This window comes from Sorghum bicolor, chromosome 4, assembly GCF_000003195.3.
Source record: "Sorghum bicolor cultivar BTx623 chromosome 4, Sorghum_bicolor_NCBIv3, whole genome shotgun sequence".
NCBI lineage: Eukaryota > Viridiplantae > Streptophyta > Magnoliopsida > Poales > Poaceae > Sorghum > Sorghum bicolor.
This window is the reverse complement of record NC_012873.2, coordinates 44,307,572-44,327,791: the sequence shown is the minus strand read 5'-3', so window position 1 is coordinate 44,327,791 and position 20,220 is coordinate 44,307,572. Positions and strand designations below refer to the sequence as shown.

Sequence of the window (20,220 nt, the reverse complement as noted above, 5' to 3'; positions counted from 1 at the left end):
ATTATATTTGGTACTTAAGGACCGTCAACACCGATGGCCCTTTTCCCTTGTGATCCGGCTACTGCCGATCTCCAGACTTAGCAGAATTCTCTTCCCTGCTCAGTTCTTCCTACTGTTCTTGCTTCATCCTCCTCTTTTGTGTCCTTGTCAACCCGTCCGGACACCACTAGGGAAGTTGTGGTTGCCTCACCGGTTGATACCGAACCTCCCTTGATTCCACCCGATGAGTGTTAGCGTCCCTGCAAAATATAAACTCATCAGGAACTCATGCATTTGCCATCTCCTCAAGCTCCTCCTGGTTTCTTGGAAAATAGCCAACATGTTCACCAAGCCTGTCGTGCACACTGAGCCTGGCCCCAAGCCGATCGTGAACTGATGCCCTTCCTCTAATCGGCCCACCAAAATGTCGATCATTGTCCTGATACTGCCGATTTGGTCTATCATACCGTTTATAACCATTGCACTTAGGGCAGTCTCTAATAGTTGGTAATTTAATATTTTGTTCCCAACAGTGGATGAAGAACGGGCAATTCCAATGATCTCTATGCCGATCTCATTCTTGTCGGCATCTTTCTTCTTCTCGGCGATGATCTTCTTGATGGCGACGATACCGATCTTCACGCTGCTGCCATGTTTCCCGATGTCGCCTATGAGTAATTACAATACCGGACCGAGGAGGTCTTCTAGAACTGGTGCCTTCCTGGATTAACCCTTTACCTTTAGCGTCATCGGTAGTAATTTGATGCTGAGGGTCTACCGATGCACTTTTCTCAGCTGCTTCCGATGTCACGACTTTGGTCTTTCCCTTGGCATCCAGCATGTTTGTAGGGAAAGGATGCTGATCAATTTTCATCGGCTTCTGGGCTTTGGAGCTATCAAATTTAATCCTCCCAGACTCTATAGCTGATTGCAACTGTTGTCTGAACACTTTGCACTCATTTGTACTATGAGACGTTGCATTATGCCACTTGCAATACTTGATCTTCTTCAATTCCTCTGCCGATGGAATCACATGATTAGGTGACAACTTAATTTGCCCCCCTTGAAGTAGAAAGTCAAATATCCTATCGGATTTAGTGATGTCAAAAGCAAACTTCTCTGGCTCTTTATGGCCAAAAGGACAAGACATCGACTTTTTATTTTTCACTCACTCTGCCAAGCTGATGACTAGTTCTTCATTAGAACCTGAACTTGTCGCCTCATCAACAAATGACACCTTTTTATTCCAAGCTTTCCTAGGTTCAAAAGCTTTGATATCCTGATCAGAAATCCTCTGCACCAAATGACAAACTCTCAAACTCCTGAGATGCATACTTGTCTTTGATATGTGGCAACAATCCCTGAAAAGCCAAATTGACCAGATGCCGATCATCCAGAACCAGATTATAGCATTTATTCATGACATCTCGCAACCGTTGCACAAAACTTTCAACCGATTCATCATTGCGTTGCTTCAACCTGACTAAATTGGTAATCTTCTTCTCATGAACACCAGAAAAGAAGTATTTGTGGAACTATTTTTCTAGATCGGCCTAGGTAATCACTGAATTTGGGGGTAATGAAATGAACCGAGTAAAGGCCGATCCGGACAAAGATGATGAGAATAAACGAACTCTTACACTGGTGCAGGACGGGGCATTAGCACCGGTCAGGAAGGGTTTGTTGCCCCGGTTCCCGAGCCGGTGCTGCCCTTCCGGGACTAAAGGCCCACCCTTTAGTCTCGGTTCGGGGAACCAAGGCTAAAGCCCCCCTTTAACACCGGTTGGTAATACCAACCGGTGTTAAAGGGTCCTGCCAGGGTTGCCACGTTGCAGGACCTTTTAACACCGGTTGGTATGGGTTCTTTTTTGTTTTATTTTTTCGGTTCTGTTTATTGTTTTTATATAATAATAATAGTTTTTTCAATACATATTTTATGCTGATACAATAATATATATATATATTACACGCATATTAAGTATATATAAATGAAAATTATAGGCTTAGCTTTATAATTAAGCTTTGCCTATAATAAAATGAATAGGCCACATAAAAAATTAAATAAATATGTAAAAAGCTTTATATATATAGTTTTATAAGTACAAAATTTGTAACACATATATACATAGAGTTTTTTCTCCCAATGTCAAAAACTGATACAAATGATCATCATTGTTTGGAATAAGAGTTTCGTTGCCGTTGAAGTGAAACTCGCCGTTTGGACTGATCACTTGCTCGCGGAGAAATCCTCCTATCGTCTCTTGGATAGCTTTGATTCGGTCTTTTTGCATGACCTTTTCCCTCAACCATTCCGTCTTTAATTTGAAATAAATAAAAAAAGATATTAGTTATCTAAGTTATTCAATATAATTCAGGAGATAATGAAAAGAGACATGTAACGTACTCTGAGCGTCTCTATGGGTGTTTGATTGACTTGTGCCATCATGAATTTGCACACGTAATATGCACATAGGTTGTTCCCCCCTTCTTGTATTAAACACCACTGTATGATATATATATAAAATATTCACGACCACGACAATAAGAAGGCTAAAAGTTAGCAAAAGTTTGCTAGCTAGTAAAACTTACTTGTGGATGAATTATATTAAGCGGCGCTTTACAACCACTGAGATGTTCACGAACAATAAATCTTTCTCAAACCCTACACACAGCAATTGTGGATCGTAAAGTAATAATTACAGAGTCATATTATGATATTCTTCTAGCTGAGATCGACATTACGTACCTTTGAATAATGTTTACCATTTGTTGATAATTTTCTTGTGGTTTTCTCATTGAGTCAAAGATTATCAACTGGTTATTGGGAATTTCAATGACCACGAGTATCCAGTGAAAGCTTTTTACACACATATATATAGTCAGGCTTATATATAACTATATAAAACTTGTCTCAAGTAATAATAAGTAAAATAAAATGTACATGCACTTAATAACTATATAACTCACTCGAAGTTGAAGGGGAAGAGTATTTTTTTTCTTTTTGGTTCACAAAGAACCTCATAAGATTGGTGCAGACTTCTGTCTCATGAGATGTTGTCCACACTGCCTGCGGAGCCTTGAAAACAATATAAGGGTCAACAAACCCAATACTTTTGTCATTTCTGATTCTGAGCTCTCTCATTTGGTGCCTACATATATACATACAAATCCTAAGTGTGTAAGAATTATATACATGTAGTTAAAAAGTTAGAATTTTAATAAAAAGAAAGAAATACTTACAGACAAAAGCAGCTGACAAGAGATTTGTCGAGAGCGTCGAGGTGACATAATTGGTGCAATTCTTCAAACTGGACGTATATGAGGTCATCTCCACGGAAGTAGTGATGTTGTCTAATACGAACAGAAATCTAATTATCTCTCCTTTTAGACGCCTCCATGCACCACTAGTTTATTGCAAACATTTGTGTGTCGAGCTCATGTAAACGCTGAGGGTTGAATATACTCCTGCCCGGTTCATATCTTGCCCTCCATTGATCAACTACATCAGCTTTTTCAAGTGTTTGACATCTAATAATGGCGGCAATGTCTTCAATATTCAAACCGCTCTGTCCAAAGTAATGCTCAAGCGAATCTAGCTCAGACAACACTATGGATTTCTTTGGCATCAAGTCTTCAGTTGAGCCGTATTGATTTGGCACAATCAAAGGGGGCACCGGTTTTGATACTTCTCCGAGCTATGGGACCCCCTTTCCTACTCTCTTTCAAGGCTATGAAGACTTGACCAGAGACCACTCATAGTCCGAAAGTGCTGGCTTTTTCTGAGTTTCTCGCTGCTTCTTTTGCTGGTCTGCCACCTTCTTCCTCAGTTCCTCTGGCTTTACATAAAAGTACAACTTTTCTGGGTTTAGCCGCTTTTTCCTTTCCTCCTTCAATTTATCAAAAAATTATTTCACCTCAGCTCTGTATGCAGCAATTACCTCCTCTTTACTCTTTTCATAAGGTAATTTCTCTGGTGTCTTAGCTCTCTTTGCTGAGGTAGCCTTCTTTGGAGGTGGACCGATGACTTCGGTCGTTCTTGGAAGGACCGCTTCTGACTACCTCGCTTTGGAGGCGAGGGGACCGACCGTGTACTCTTTAGAGAGGGCGGTGCAGGCGGTGGAGGTGGTGGGCTAATCTTTTTGGTGTTTCAGAACGCGGTGGAGGAGTTGGAGACCTCGGTGGAGGAGGTGGAGACCGTGTTGGAGGCGGTGGCGGTGTCGGTGTGGCCACCGCAGGTGTTGGAGGAGATCCAACATTGTCACCGCCCGTAGCACTATGATGCGCTGGGGAAAGAACAAGACTTAGGTTGGAGGAGTCCCTGCAAAGAAAACAATTACAAGTTTTGTGAGCAAACTTTTTTTAAATTCAATACATAATAAATAATATAAGAAGTAAAATCACGCACAAACTTATGGTGAGGAATAATTATGAAGCGCTTGCGCCAACAAATAAACGTCTTCTCAGCTTCACCTAAGGTCTTCTCTCCGTCTCCCCCTTCTATTTCAAGAGACACTACCACAACCTTTCTCAACCCTATCAACCGAGACACTAGCATATCCACCAAGTACTGGTCGATTATGGATTCTTTGAGTTCACGTTCGGTCGATAGGGTTGACAACAGCGATAGCCACCTTTTTTGTTGCATTCCCATCTGGTACATGCAGCTCACAGGTAGTAAAAGCCTCTGTGACATCATCCACGGGGAAGTGTAGCATCGTGTAATCCTAAATAGTTGGTACTTCCGTGGATGCGCAGCTGCTTTTCAACTGGCCTGGGGGGCTAATATTGACCTCAGGCAGTGATGTACCTTGCCCTTTCGTCATTTGACTAAGTGCTGCTTGCACTTGCCTTTGAATCTCCGCCTGCATCCATTCTTCACGAGCTTTCTCATGCTCTTCTGACTGCAGATCAAAAGCTTCCAGCCGGTGGTTCCGCTCTGCCTCCTCATCCTTCTTTCTCTGGCAGCTTCTGTAGGTATCTTGATCAGCTTGGAATGATTGCAGCCATAGAACTGCCCCATAGCCTCTCGTACGCCCACCATGCTCAGGATTTTCAAGCGTATAGGTGAGTTCATCCTTCTCCCTGTTAGGCCTGAACTCACCAGACTGAACCACCTCTCATGCACGGACTAGTCTCTCTGCTGCTCTAGAGATTTCTTGGCCCCAAACTAGCGCCCCGGTGTCTGGGTCCACGCTTCCCCCATGACCGTAGAACCAATGCTTGGAGCGCTCGCTCCAATTCTTTGCTATTGTCTTGGGTGTGACCCCCCTAGCAAGCATCTCCTGTTCCATTCGGTCCCACTTGGGAACACTACTCTTATAACCACCTGATCCCATATGATGGTGGTATGTCTTTTTACTTGCATTCTCTTTGTTTCTAATGGCTCGTTCCTCGCCCTCTTCTGATGTTTTGTACTGTACGAAGTCATCCCAGAAGGCCCTCAGCTTTACATATTGCTTGAGGTTGATATTTGGAGTCTCGTTTTCTTGACAAATTTATTGTATAAAGACTTCTTCCAATTCTGGAACAGTACCGCCATCTTCTTCATAGTCCAGTCATAAATTCGCACCTTCAACTCTTTATCGTTGGTGTCGAAGGTGATAACGTCCGTGACGGCTTTCCAAACTAACTCCTTGTCATGATCAGAGACAAAACTGATTTCAGGAGCACCTCGCTTCTCTCTCCATTCACGAGCACTGATCGTTATTTGATTTCTCACAAGGTATCCACAGTGACTAACATATTTATTTGCATATTCACCAAGTGGTCTGCCTGTAGCTATCTCAAACTCGGAGATTACATAGCGGCCCTCCAACGGCTTCTTTGGCCCTCGTAGAGGTACGCTTCTCCCTATAGAGGTCGATCCAGAAGGCTACAAGTAGAAACAAAAATACTAAATTAATAACCAAGTAAGTCTAAAACCAAATATAAGAGATGCATTATATATGTTTACATTTACATACCTCGCCGGTATTTCCTTCTTGTTGCACGACAAGTTGTTGGTCAGGCGCATTGCCCTCTTGTCGCTTAGGGCATTGCCCTCTTGTTGCTCAGTCAGATTGTCTTGCATGATCTCGTTATAATCAATAACGTACTGACTACCGTCGTCGATCATATTTTGAATGACATCTTCTATATAATCAGGATCATCGTGAGGACGGTCGGCCATTTCTATGTTTGCAACCATATATATATATATATATATATAAGATAAGAAATACACTAGAATAATATAAGTGCTAGAGTGCTCCAAACTAAAAAATAATACTAAAAAAATAATACGAACAATAACACTAGAATAATATACTAGCACAATATATTTCATAACAATTCAAAACACTACAATTCATAATATACTAGAATAATATACTAAAAAGTCTTTTAAACCAAGTAATACACTAGAACAAAATACTAAAAAAATAATACTAAAAAATAATACTAGAATAATAATACAAACAATAATATATACAAAACACTACAAATATAGTAGAATAATATACTAAAAAGTTTTAAGCCAAGTAATATACTAGAATAATATACTAAAAAAATAATACTAAAAAATAATACTAGAATAATAGTACAAACAATAATATATACAAAACACTACAATTTGTAATATAGTAGAATAATATACTAAAAAGTGTTAAGCCAAGTAATATACTAGAATAATATACTAAAAAATAGTACTAAAAAATAATACTAGAATAATAGTAAAAAACAATAATATATACAAAACACTACAATTCATAATATACTAAAATAATATACTAAAAAGTCTTTTAAGCCAAATAATATACTAGAATAATATATAAAAAAATAATACTACAAATCAACACACTACAATTTATAATATACATGTACATACATATATATATATATATGTATTATACATGTATATATATATGTATATATATATACATACACATATATATATGTGTATATATATATATATATTTTTCAGTGTGGTCTATTGTATATATATATATATAATAACATTCATTTATTTTTTTATATACTTAATCAATATATATGTGGAAAGATGCATGGCGCTGTGGAGGACGATCTGTACATAGGGAGGAGATCGATGACGGCCGGAGTGTGCACGGTGGCCGGCACTGTTGGTGGTCCCTTCGGCGGCGACGCTGGTGGAGGGCCGCGGCGGCGCTGGGAGTTGAAACGACGGTGGTGAAGACGAACGGCACGGCGCTGAAGATGAAGACGATGAACTGCTTAGATCCAGAGCGCCCATGACTTATATAGGGGTAGACCCTTTAGCACCGGTCCGTGGCTGGCACCGGTGCTAAAGGGTCTTTAACACCTGCTAGTAACACGAGCCGGTGTTAAAGGGTGACCCTTTAATACCGGCTCGTGTTACCAGCCGGTGCTAAAAGGACCCTTTAGTACTGGTGCATAATATTATAAATTGTATAGTAAATTAAATATTTTGCATAATATTTTTTAAAGAGTGACAATTGTAATTTTTTTAATTTACACATGAAAATTTTTAACCTTAAATATCTTACTGTATTTTTTTAATTTGCAATAATTTTGTAAGGAATGTTTAGTATTTTGTTAATGCAAAAATATATTATTCCAATAAATTTACAAAAACTATATCCAATCAACTGGAAATCTATTTTCACATAATATTGACGTTAAACTTTTTATTTTTGTCATTTATTACCTAGAATGCTAGTAGGGTACAGTTTCCATCAAATAAAAAATCTATTTATCATATAAAAATATATATATTGATGAATACACCCTTTGACCGAACACTAGATGGTCCCAAATGGAAAAGTCATGAATACAAAGTTTGTTACACTCATCAAGTTTTACATTTGGTCTAATGGTCAACTTTTTATTTGGAAAAGTTTGAACCACTCAATTTTGAATTTTGAAAGAATTCATAGCCACGCATCGGTTTCGGAACCCTAGATGGTCTCGAATGGAAAAGTCATGAATACCAATATTGTTCCACTCATCAAAATCTATATTTAATATATAGATTATTTTTGCATTTGACAAAGTTTTGGGAAGGTGTAGTTGAAAATCCATAATTGACACATATAGTATATAGTTTATGTGAGATTCAAGATTTGGTGGGTATTGTTAACTTAAACTTTCTCAAATGGAAAATTTGTGCATATAAAAAGTTTAGATCTTGATGATATCTAACAACTTGGTATTCAAAATGTTTTCATTTTAAGTAATTTAGTTTGTCATTTGACCAAGTTTGACCAAAACCTGTCTTGGATTTTAAAGAAATGTGCTTAGGATTGGCTCAAAATTATCCAAATGGAAAAATGGACAATATATCAAATGTAGATCTTAATGATCTCTAACAACTTTGTATTCAATTTTTTTTCATTTGAAGTCATCAAATGGGTCATTTGACCAAGTTTGACCAAAGTCAAAGCATTGGTTTTTACAAAAACACCCTTTGAACGATCCCTAGATGGTCCCAAATGGAAAAGTCATGAATACAAAGTTTGTTACACTCATCAAAATTCACAATTCTCAAATATAGTTTCATACAATTCTCAGAATTCATACATTTTACAACACATACTATTAAACATGACTTTAGGTTAAGCCGACACAACAGTGAACTACTTCTGACGTATGACCATTGGTTATGATCTTGCCGTAACCATGGAGTTTCCTCATTGTTTAATAGAATGCTTGGGTCTTTGTTGACTATGAAGGGCGGAATTCGATCATCCCTTTCGTAATCGCCTGACATGTCTGAGTTGTCCTCAATTCCGACAATGTTTCTTTTCCCACAAAGGACAATGTGGCGCTTTGGCTCATTGACGATTGAGTGGTCATCATTTTTTCCTCTCTTTGGTTTCGTAGACATATCTTTGACATAGAACACCTGACTCACATCTGCAGCAAGGACGAATGGTTCGTCTTTGAACCCACTATTGTTAAGGTCCACGTTTGTCATCCCATACTCCTTGTCGACTGTTACCCCACCTCCGGCCATCTTCTCCCATTGGCACCGGAACAAAGGAACTTTAAAATTAGCTTCATAGACTAGTTCCCATATGTCTTCTATGCGTCCATAGTATGTTTGTTTGTCCCCATTTGGATCCGTGGCATCCACGCGTACACCACTATTTTTGTTGGTGCTCCTTTTATCTTGGCCAATTGTGTAAAATGTGTTACCATTTATCTCATACCCTTTGTACGTGAGGACATGCCATGATGGTTGCCTGACCAACAAATAAAGTTGCTCATTAATGTTTTCATCACCCTGACATTTTTTGCGCAACCAATCGGCAAAAGTTTCCATGTGCTGACGCATTATCCAAGCTTCATTCTTCCCGGGCCACTGGGACCGTAGGAAATCTTTGTGTACCTCAACATATGGTTCCACCAATGAGGAGTTCTGGAGAACTGTGTAGTGTGCTTTATTGACGTAATTGTCTCCCATACCAATATATGTTTTCTTCCCAAGTGTTCCCTTTCCGCTGAGTCTGCCCTCGTGTCGAGATTCAGGAATGCCAATTGGGTCAAGGTCTGGAATAAAGTCAACATAGAACTCTATGACCTCCTCTGTTCCGTAGCCCTTGGCAATGTCCTTCTGACCGGAAACGACTATGGACATATTTCTTTAGGACACCCATGAATCTCTCAAAGGGGAACATGTTGTGTAGGAACACAGGACCGAGAATACAAATCTCTTTGATCAGATGAACAAGGAGGTGTGTCATGATATCGAAGAAGGATGGAGGCAACACCAACTCAAAGCTGACGAGACATTGAACAACATCATTCTACAGAGTAGCTAGTTGCTCTGGATTGATTGCCTTCTGAGAAATTACATTGAGGAATGCACATAGCTTTACGGTGGCTAGACGTATGTGTGGAGGTAAAATTCCTCTTAAAACCACCGGCAGCAATTGCGTCATTAGAATGTGACAGTCATGGGACTTCTAGTTCAGGAATTTCTTCTCTGGCACATTAATTATTCCCTTGATATTGGAGGAGAATCCAGATGGGACCTTGATGCTGCTAAGACATTCAAACATGCGTTCCTTCTCTTCTTTGCTCAGAGTGTACCTAGCAGGGCTTAAGTAATGACGTCCATCATCTGTCTTTTCTGGATGCAGGTTGTCTCGTTCTTTCATGCGCTGCAAGTCTTGTCGTCCTTAAAGTGAATACTTAGACTTCCCATAGACACCCATGAATCCGAGCAAGTTCACACAAAGATTCTTTATCAGATGCATCACGTCGATCGCGTTGTGGACCTCTAGGACATTCCAGTAAGGTAGCTCCCAAAATATGGATTTCTTCTTCCACATGGGTACGTGTCCCTTAGCATCCTTGGGAATAGGTTCGCTGCCTCGTCCCTTTCCAAATACCACTTCTATATCCTTGACCATTTCGAGTACATCATCCCCGGTTCGATTGAGAGGTTTGGTCCAGTGGTCTGCCTTGCATTTAAAATGCTTGCCTTTTCTTTCGTACTGGGTGGTTCACAGGAAGAAACCGACGGTGGCCAAGGTACACGACCTTTTGACATTTTTTCAAAAATACACAGTCAAGGTCTTTATAACAATGTGTGCATGCATTATATCCCTTGTTTGACTGGCCTGAAAGATTACTCAGAGCTGGCCAATCATTGATTGTTACAAACAGCAATGCTCGCAGGTCAAAGTGCTCTTGTTTGTACTCATCCCACACGCGAACTCCTGGTTTGCTCCATAAAAGTTGAAGTTCCTCAACTAATGGCCTCAGGTAGACATCTATGTCATTGCCAGGTTGCTTCGGTCCTTGGATAAGCACCGGCATCATAATAAACTTTTGCTTCATGCATAGCCATGGAGGAAGGTTGTAGATACATAGAGTAACTGGCCAAGTGCTGTGACTATTGCTCTGCTCACCGAAAGGATTCGTACCATCTGTACTTAAGGCGAACCACAAGTTTCTAGCATCATCTGCAAAATCTGGGAATTCTCTATCTATCGCTCTCCACTGGGATCCATCGGCAGGGTATCTCAGCATATTGTCTATCTTACGGTCTTCTTTATGCCACCGCAACAACTTTGCATTGTCCTTGTTTCTGAAGAGACGTTTTAATCGTGGTATTATAGGAGCATACCACATAACCTTGGCAGGAATTTTCTTCCTATGACGTTCTTCACCCTCAACATTGCCAAGATCATCTCGCCTGATCTTATACCGTGATGCCTTACATACTGGACATGCATCCAAATTCTCGAATTCCTCCCCACGGTAGAGGATGCAGTCACTAGGACATGCGTGTATCTTCTGGATTTCTAATCCCAAAGGGCAGACAACCTGTTTTGCTTCATACATAGTGGTGGGCAATTCGTTGTCTTTCGGAAGCATCTTTTTTATGATCTTCAATAACTGCCCAAATGCCTTGTCAGATGTACCATTCTTTGCCTTCCATTGCAGCAATTCGAGTGTGGTACCTAGCTTTTTTTGCCCCTCTTCAGTGGTGGGATATAGCGATTTCCTATGGTCCTCTAGCATGTGCTCGAACATGGCTTTCTCTTTATCACTTTCACATTCTCTTTGTGCATCACGGATGGCATCACAAAAAGCATCATCGCCCCGATCATCTTCTGCCGCTACCTCTTCTTCATTATCTCCCCCCATTGCAACATCATTGAAGCCACCGTACTGAGCAATAATATTGGCGTGGTACAATTCTTCTTCTTCTTCTTCACCTTCATCCATTATAATCCCGCTTTCTCCATGCTTGGTCCAACAAATATAGTTTGGTACGAAACCAGACTTTAATAAGTGCGAATGAAGAGTTCTTGAGTTAGAATATTCCGTCAAATTCTTGCACACGACACATGGACAGCACATGAAACCGTACCTCTTATTTGTCTCGCCCACACTTAAGAAATAGTGCACGCCATTAATGAACTCTTTGGAGCGCCGATTGGCATTATACATCCAATTATGTGTTACCATCTGCATTAAATATAACATATATATTATGAAAACCATGCACACATATAGTTTCTCATCTTATTGCACAACATGTCTAACACACATAGTTGATTAATTCAAGCAAGCTTGGCTACAACAAATACAATCGCAACTAGCACTAAAAAAACCAAAACTAAAATGCACTTAAGCAACATAATTAGTTCGCGTCCGATCCCAACTATAATAGATAGATCATTCGCTTGATCAACATCATTGAACTCCTTTCGCCGGCTCACTGTCTCATCACCTTCAGCCTCAACCACCTGTGCAAAAGATTTCTTGATGTGTTCAATGTATTTTTCCTCCCAGTACCAACATGTACATCCGCCGGTACAGTCCCACTGAAATTAAAAGAGAGAATCAAAAGTTTAATTAATATCATTTAAAAAAATAAGCACATATATAAGCAAATGTCTGAAAATAACTCACATTACGATCCGGACACTTGTAGAATATACGACCCTTGTTTACTCTCTCTTTCGACACTTTGTACTCCATCACAATTTTCTGCCCACACTTGCCACAAGTAATGAGAGGGAGTTCCGACCGGTATCGCTTTTGAACCCGTTGAGAGACCGAAGACCCGGTCACGGTTGCCATCTACTATCCATACTCAATTTTTAAACAATTTTAAATTCCACATTTACTAGTAAACATGTATGATTAAAGAAGAACCTAATAATATCCTTTATTTGTCTAGTTACTTCAACAAATCTTCTAAATTATACAATGGACACTATGTAGTAATAAAAACAAAACAAGTGATATTAACAAACCAATTAATTTGAACTATCCTACTTTCTAAGATCATAAAAAGATACTATAATTCATGTGAATGATTCAAAATAACAAAGTGGATTTGAGCAAAAAATGATGGGAACATCACAAGCCAAAAACAACATGAAAAAGACAAGAAAGGCTAAAGTTAGTCACCTCCAAGTACGAAGAGACGATGACGGAGTCAAAGAAGATCAACGATGGGTGTCAGAAATGAAGAACAAGCAAGAACAACAAAATGGAATGTCTAAGAACAACAATGGTGCTCTCGGTTTCGAATGGGCAGAGGGGAGGAGGTAGCCGGCTAATAAACCAGACCTTTAGCACCGGTTCAGGGCACAAACCCACCAGTTTGTGTTACAAACCGGTGACAAAAGCTTTGCCTCGGCCCATGGCACTGGCCGGTGCTAAAGGGGACCCTTTAGCACCGGTTGGTAACACGAACCAGTGCTAAAGGGTCCCTGCCTCGACAGCACTTGTCAGTAGCTATTGGGCAGGACCCTTTAGCACCGGTTCGTGTTACGAACCGGTGTTAATGGGGCCTTTAACCCCGGACCGCAAAAAGGACGAGGTTTTTGGTGATTTTGGGCATCGACCAATGCCTCATTCTGTAGTAGTGTTAACTCATCTCTGTTAGCAGCTTCCCCACACTGGATAATAAACCTGTTAGAATGTTCCATGGTTGACGTATCATCCTGCCCATAGAACTTGGTGAAATCCGGTACGTTGTACTGATTTGGAAGCGAAATTAAGTCGTATGCAGGAGGATACGGTGTCCGATAAGAATAAGCGTTGACTTTGGGTTTTATCCCAAACTGATCTCTCATCACCTCAGCAATCTTATCGGCCCAATAGGCATCAGCATCCTGCTGATGAGCGGGTTGTGGATCTGGCACCTGCTGATAAGCTTTCACGTGTCTCTGAGGTGCACGATCTCCAGGGAACATAGCGTTAGCCACCGCCTATTGGCCGCCAACCTACTGAGCAAGATTCATCGGCTGATTGACCAATCCTTGATTCAGAAAGGTTGCATTGGTCCCTGCTAAAATCCTGTAGCCCGATGATTCTGCTGAGGTATTTGTGGAAAGACAAACTGCCCTGTCTATCCGTTGTGAACATTCATCGGCTTAGGCCCTGTCGATGGCTGATAGTTGGGCATCATCATTGGATTAACATACCCTGTCTGTGTCATAAACCTTTGGTGCGTCGGCAATGGATCTGCCGATGCGTTAGGTATCTGGAATGTAGGTATCTGAGAATTCCTAGTAAAAGGCCTTGCAGCAGTAGTTGTAGAATATTGGGGATTCTGAGTCATCGGCGACACTAGAGGTGCCGATGTCATAGGAGCCTTGCCTGTCACGTGAGCCACTTGAGAAGTCCCAGAACTATTTGCCATAAAGTCTGGGGGCATACCATATCCCCACCAATTGGGAGGAACTTGACAATTTTGAAACACAGACCCTGACATTGCCGATGCTAATAGATCTGTAGCAAGTTGAACTTGTCCCTCTATTGTTGCTGGGTTAGTCCTCATCGGTGTAGACTACCCATTAGTTATCCCTAATGTTCTTGGGGGAGAAGTAACTTCCATACCCGCAACGGCAGGAGTAGCCGATGGAGCTGTAACCGATGATGATCCTGGCTGATGATAGACCGAGCCCACATAAGATGGTGGTATCTGTCCTTCTTTGAAAGTTCTAGCCACAGCATTGAAAACTGAATTGGACAGTACACTGGATTGATTGATTAAAGCACGATTAATAGCATTGTCAACCATCTCTTGCAATCTACCAGGATTGGCTTCAAAAGTGATTTGCCGAGGCATCGACAATGCTTCCTTTTGGATCACCTTGCGCTCCTGTTGAGACTGAAGGACTTCAAACATAGCTGCTTGTACTCCTCCATAGCTTTTGCCATAGCTTGCTTCTGCTCATCTCTGAGATTGGCTTCAGTTACGGCAATAATGTTATCTGCATCGAAATCTGTATTCGACATATTGATCTTGACGATGAATCTATGTCCCACCGGGCGTGCTAAAAGATGTGTTGATGCAAAAGTAGATCTGCAAACACAAAGGGCTAATACCCAATTTGATGTTAAAGCGTGTCAGCCGATTTGACCTTGCAATCGACAAAGGTGATAACTCAAATACTTTGGTCCCGACAACAGCGATACGCCCAGATGCCACGGCCAAGAGGTATTCACATGGAACTTGATAACTCGCCGAGTTTGACCCGATGAATTCCTAAGAACTCGTAAGTAAAAGGAAATATGTAAATTGACGAAGTCTCCGAAAAGTAGATGCTGGAATAGATTAAAAAACTTGTGTTTGATTGATTGTTTTTTCTTACATTGCTTCGGGGTCTATATTTATTTCCCGTCCAAAAGAGTTACAACCAAACACGACTAGGACTTTAACTCTGAATTGAACGGAATCCGTATGTAAAACAAACTCTAATAGCTATGGAAATTTACCCACCATGGGCGATCGGCACACCGTCACCACCTGCGCTTTCTTCTGCTATCATCGGCAAATCATCTTCCATCGACATCGGCAACCACCAATATCGGTCATCGGCACGGATCAATCACCATCCCTAGACTTGGCCACTTTCTGTTGTTTCGTCATCGGTATCATAACCCATCGTCAACTCTTCTGATAACCAGCCACTACTCTTTCGCCTGCCGACCTACATTTCATTAAATTCTAGATACGTGTCCAAAAACGACGTCAACAGGCATAAAAACCAGTTTATAATGATAATTCCACAGACTAAATTCTGCTCTCTTTGATCTGGAATAAAAGTTACATAGGTGCGGTCAAACCTGAAAACTTTGATCAAGATAAATTGTACCATTAAACTTTTTAGCAATTTTCACTGCAAATATCTATTAAAACAAATGGAGACTGTAACTATCTTACCTGACAATAAAAATTGGTGAGCAACTAATCGTTAACTGTTCAAGTGTAGAAATAATTCTACATTATCACATCTTTTGACTTAAAAGGTATAAGTGTCCAATTTAATTACATTGAAGTTAAATGGTTTGAAATCATGTACTAAATGATATCATTTTAGCTCAGAAGTTAATGTGATGGTAGGTGGGGAGGAGGCAAAGCGACTATCTAGCCACCTGGCAGTGTGCATAACATAGGATTTCTAGAAAGAAAAAAAAATCCTACAGCTATACATATAAGCAAGTAAATAATTAGCCACATGGGCATAACACTAGAAAGAAGCTAAGGTGGATGACCTTACAAATAATAGGCTTGACTCAAATCCAGGTTCAAGGTTAGAATGAAAAAAGAACAGAGCTCATATGGCTGAACTCGACTGATTTTGTAAGTTCAAGAGCCCAATGTAGCTGCTATTTTACCTACTATTGTGCTTTACAACATATGCAAAACTGATCTAACTGCCTGCATATTTCTTTTTTGGGGCACTGACCTCAGTTCACACCTCACAGGTAATACAACTGCAGTGAACACCTGCAACAATCACCCCCACAATTGCAAGGGTTTTAAGAGCATTTGTTCTGCCAACAATAAAGTTCTTGGAACATCACAACAAATGTTCTCACAAACCAACAAGCTAGACATAGTGGCATCACTCAGATAAGCATAAGACAGACGACACAGCAGCATCACAATCCATTTAATAATTCCTTGAAAAGTTCAATTCGCCCCCTCTCTTTCGGACTCCAGTTCAACAACGGCCTAAACATACGCACGCTAGGAGCAACACGGACTAAATATGAGGCAGTCGAGATCCGAAGGGTCGGGACCGGCAACGGTGGTGGACTGATTTACCTTGCCCATGCATTTCTCAATGTGCGGGGCGAAGCGGCCGGCGACGACACGGCGACCGCAGTTCATACACTCGACAACATCGGTGGCGATGGCGGGGTGCGTCTGGCCGAACACGTCGACCCCACCCTTGCTCCCGCCCTCCTCGGCGGCCTCGCCTCCACCGGGGTGGTGGTGGTGGTCGCCTCCGGCGGTGGCGGCCGCCGCACGCGCCGCCTAGACGCGGAGCTCCTCCTCCTCGGCGTCGACGCTGCGGTGCAGGCCAAGGCGCGCGATGCGGTGGCACTCGGACGCGACGTCCGCCATGGTGCAGTCGAGGAGCTCCTCGAAGCAACTCAGCGCCATCTGCCGGCCGGCGCAGGGAGGTTTGCCGGTTAGATCGCGGATCGAGAGAAAAAAATTGGGAGTGGGATCGTGAGAGGGAGGAGCGGAGGGGAGGCGGGCGTACCTAGGATTGAGGGCTCAGGTGAGCGTCGTTCGACGACGACATGCCTTTCCTTTCGTGCTTCCGGCCGGCCGGTTTCCGACGTACTCCATGCTCGGTCGCAGGCGCAGCTGTTGACACCATTTTGGACACGTATCTTTGGACGCATACCTAGAGTTAATGGGGTGTAGATCGGCAAGCGGAAAAATGGTGACTAGTCTATAGGAGAGTTGCCGATGAGGGTTCGTGCCAATGGGAAAACGGCAGGATATGACTAAGTCCAGGAGTGGTGATGGGTTCGTGCCGATGACTAGTATTGATGGCTGCCAATGGCTGTGAAAGGTGGTCTGCCGATGATTATGAAGAAAAGTGCGGGGGTTGCCGATTGACTCGTGATGGTGTCCGATCGGTTGTGGAGGATAATTTAATGCTTTCCGTAGTTATTAGAGTTTGTTTTGTATACAGATTCTGTTTAATATGGAGTTTAAGTCCTAGTCATGTCTGATTGTAGCTCTTTTGAACAGGGTATAAATATAGACCCCGTGGCAATGTAATGGAGATATCTATCAATCAATCAAACACAAGTTTTTACACATATTGTAGCATCTACTTTTCGACGACTTCGTCATATTTTCTTTTTACTACGAGTTCTTAAGGATTCTTCGAGTCAATCTCGACGAATTCTCGAGTTTCGCATGAACACCTCTAGGCCGTGACATCCAGACGCATCGCTGTTGTCGGGACCAAAGTGTTCGAGTTACCACCTTTGTCGATTGTAAGGTCAAATCAGCTGGCACGCCTTAACGTTTGAATAGGGTATTAGCCCTTTGTGTTTGCAGATCAGCTTTTGCATCAACACATCTTTTGGCACGCCCAGTGGGACATAGATTCAAGATCAAGATCAACATGTCGAACACCGATTTTGACTTGGAGAACGTCATCCCCGTGACAGAAGCCAATCTCAGAGATGAGCAGAAGCAAGCTATGACAAAAGCTATGGAGGACTACAAGCAGCTATGCTTGAAATCCTTCAGCATCAATAGGAGTGGCGAAGTGATCCAAAAGGAAGCATTGCCGATGCCTCGGCAAATCACTTTTGAAGCCAATCCTGGTAAACTTCAAGAGATGGTTGACAGTGCTATTAATCGTGCTCTAATCAATCAATCTAGTATGCTGTCCAATACAGTTTTCAATGCTGTGGCTAGAACTTTCAAAGAAGGACAAGTGCCACCATCTTATGTGGGTCCTGCCTATCTTCAGCCCGGGTCATCATTGGTTACGGCTCCATCGGCTACTACAGTCGTTGCGGGTACAGAAGCTACTTCTCCTCCAAGCACATTAGGGATCACTAATGCGCAGTCTACACCAATGACGACTAATCCGTCAACGTCAGACGGGCAAATCAAACTTGTTATAGATTTATTGGCATCGGTAATGTCAGGATCTGTTCCTCCCAACTGGTGGGATATGGTATGCCTCTAGAATTTATGACAAAAAGCTCTGGGACATCTCAAGCGGCTGACGTGACAGGCAAGGCTCCTATGGCATCGGCACCTCCAGGCTCGCCGATGACTTAGAATCCCTAGTATTCTACAACTACTACTCCAAGACCTTTTATTGGGAATTCTCAAGTCCCAACGTTCCAGATGCCTAACGCATCGGCAGATCCAATGCCAACGTAGCAAAAGTTCATGGCACAACCAGGGTATGTCAATTCAATGATGATGCCCAACTATCAGTCATCAGCAGGACCTATGCTGATGAATGTTAATAATGGATGGACAGGGCAGTTTGTCTTTCCACAGGTGCCTCACCAGAATCATCAGGCTGTGGGATTTCAGCAGGGACCAGTGCAACCTGGATTTCAGAATCAAGGGTTGATCAACCAGCTGATGAATCTTGGTCAGCAAGTTGGTGGTCAGCAGGCAATGGTTAATCCAATGTTCCCTGGAGATCTGTTCATGCAAAAGCTAATCTGCAAACACAAAGGACTAATACCCGATTCAAACGTTAAGGCATGCTAGCCGATTTGACCTTACAACCGACAAAGGTGGTAACTCGAACACTTTGGTCCCGACAACAGTGATGCGCCCAGATGTCACGGCCAAGAGGTGCTCACTGTTGATATTTGGTAACGCAATCAGAAAATGATCCGTAAGCGCACGGATATCGGTGAGCACTTCACCCGGGATGTTATCCAGAGTATCGTATTTATATTTTTACCACTAGGAGAAAGCGTGCATCTGACTAACCTGGTCTATTACTACTAACCTTTAGGCTACAAAGAATGTGATTCGATGTGAGTGATGTATAGAGAAGACTACAACCGCACTCTCGTTCTAACCTTGGTAAGGATGATCTACTGTTCTATTGGGGAGGCTCACGGAATCTAGACACCACAGAGGATGTTCGACCCACACCTATAAACCCTATCGATCCTACTAACGGGATATGGGCTACAAAAGTAACTCAGAAATGTCACGTTCCTTGCTACTACCACGGTCCAGCTAGTCAGGGGATATCTATGAGTAACCTAGCCCAAACACCACGTTTACGCTAGAGATGATTACTCTAAACTCTACGCCAAGAGATCAAAGTAAACTCATAAACCAAAGAACAATAAAATAAGAACATACTAGAATTTAGAAGTCGAAATACTGAAGAATCCTTGGAGCAAGCCTCGGGTTAGAAGACTTGATCCCGCAGGTACAACCTCGGAGTAGACACCGACAGGCCAGGCTTCCTCCGATCTACACCTCCACTCTATCTCTCTCAATCTAGTAGATCTAGTCTAATCTCACATTGGATGCTAAGCCCTATGTCTTTGTAGAGGAAAGGTTATTCTTCGAGGGCACCTCTCAACTCTATAATGAACTTATTCTCCAGGGGCCAGGGGGTCTGCTTATATAGTCCCCTCAAGTGAACGTGGGCCGCTGGATCAAACCGACATTGATTGAACGGTTATCCTTGATCCCTTAGATCGGTGGAGCATAATCCGCGTGATTCACCGTGATTTGCTACAGGAGGTGGGCGGGCGCCCTACCTCCAAGCCCGATCGCCTTCCCGTTCATTCTCGTGGCTTCTGAAGTATGTAAACCCGACATGTGGGCCTTTCTTCCATATTTCCTGATAACCCCCTGCAGAAATAGATAAACAACAAAACTCATGGAATTCTATCAGATCAAACCCTAATTCTAGGTGTTGTTTGTATATTGGTCCTTTTCCTTGTTTATTTGATAACTAAAATTGATAC

General features: G+C 41.9%; 1 pseudogene; it reads right to left on the bottom strand.

Moving 5' to 3' along the window:
• On the bottom strand, window positions 16,256-17,033 carry LOC110434372 (annotated as a pseudogene).